We start from the raw sequence: 1,785 nt of genomic DNA, 5'->3' as shown, positions 1-1,785 counted from the left end.
CCGGTCTCCTAACTACAAGAAAGACATTGAATTACTCGAGAGAGAGTACAGCGTCGCGCTACGAAAATTACACTATCATTGAGAACGCAACCTTACGAAGAGCGACTCAAGCGATTCAACCTTTTCACGTTGGAAAAAAGACGACTGCGGGGAGACATGATACAAGTCTTCAAGTACCTGAACAAGTTCAACAATGTCGATCACTCCGAACTCTTCACGCTACAATCTAACCCGAGAACAAGAAACAACGGTAAAACGCTTCAAGCCAAGCGATGCTTTACGGATATCGGCAGGAGTTATTTTTCAAACAGAATCGTCCCCCATTGGAACAACCTTCCTGCAGAAGTGGTTAGTGGGAAAACAATTATCTCCTTTAAAAATCGCATTGACCGTCACTTTGCTGCGTCGGGAGTGAACTAAACGCATCCACGAGAACGTTCAGTAGCGCTTAATCCTTCCTGCAAGCCACTCCTGTGGCTGACGGATTGATTAAATCTCTAAAAGCAAGCAGCCTCGCAATGAGCCAATAGGCTTTCTGCTGCCTGCTCGTCCATGTTTCCATGTTTCCTCTTTCTACCCCTCTTCTTCCTCCTCTTTCTCCTTCTCCTCCTTCTTATCATTATCCTCCTCTTCCCGTTGATGATGATGATGATGAAGATGACGATGATGATGATAATGATGATAATGAGGTGGAGGAAGAAGAGGATGTTGCTGTTTTCTTTTTCTTTTCTTTGTTTTTGTATTGAGAAAGGAAGTTACATTCACGCTTCATGGGAACTGTTTAATAGCGTTTAGCGAAAGTGTGTGTGTGAAGGGGGGCGGCTGGGAGGGTGCTTGAAGGGAGCCCGGGGGGAAGAGAGGACGGTATGGGGTCGTGTGTGTGTGTGTGTGTGTGTGTGTGTGTGTGTGTGTGTGTTGGTGACAGATAATTATATTTAGATTATTTTTTACAGTATTTACTCGCACGCATAAGTGTTCAACGTCACTGTCGCTTGGTGATTTGTCAGTGTGTTGCAAATAGCTTTTGATATAAAGGGCGACACCACAACCTCTGTGGTTGACACGATCTTTAAGGAAGAATCTGTAGACATCTCTGTTATATTCTGAACCTAAATCAATATTTGTGGTGTCAATAAATGTTCCGGTTATAGCAATTACGTCAAAATTTTCTGTTGAAACAAAACATATCAATTCTTAAAGTTTGTTTCTTAGGCTACGCTCACTGAAACTTAGGACTTTTAGATTATCTTGAGGTTTAGTAATAGAGGTGCTGTTGCTTGCGGTTTTACGATTTGGCGATAGCTATGCTGCATGACATCCATTTACACGGGCGGGGTGGAGAGACGCGACCAAGAGCTGTTTTTTTAACACGAGTCACGCACTGCATCGCTTAGCAGTCTTCCAAATCTAGCTGCTCCGACAGGAGACAGGTGCAGACCGTCCCTTTGGAACACTCCACCTTGGCCGTAGAAATCGTCCCAGACGAGAGAGAGAGAGAGAGAGAGAGAGAGAGAGAGAGAGAGAGAGAGAGAGAGAGAGAGAGAGAGAGAGAGAGAGAGAGAGAGAGAGAGAGAGAGAGAGAGAGAGAGAGAGAGAGAGAGAGAGAGAGAGAGAGAGAGAGAGAGAGAGAGAGAGAGAGAGAGAGAGAGAGAGAGAGAGAGAGAGAGAGAGAGAGAGATCCTGACACTCATAATCTCAACCGCAGTTTAACCCTCAAAAAAATGTCGAAGAAAAAATAATAAAACTTTGAGGGAAAGAAGAAAGTGTTTATTATGTGATGTGTGT

The sequence above is a fragment of the Eriocheir sinensis genome, chromosome 4 (assembly GCF_024679095.1).
Source record: "Eriocheir sinensis breed Jianghai 21 chromosome 4, ASM2467909v1, whole genome shotgun sequence".
Classification (NCBI taxonomy): domain Eukaryota; kingdom Metazoa; phylum Arthropoda; class Malacostraca; order Decapoda; family Varunidae; genus Eriocheir; species Eriocheir sinensis.
The sequence above is the reverse complement of the archived record's forward strand: the minus strand, read 5'-3'. Positions refer to the sequence as shown.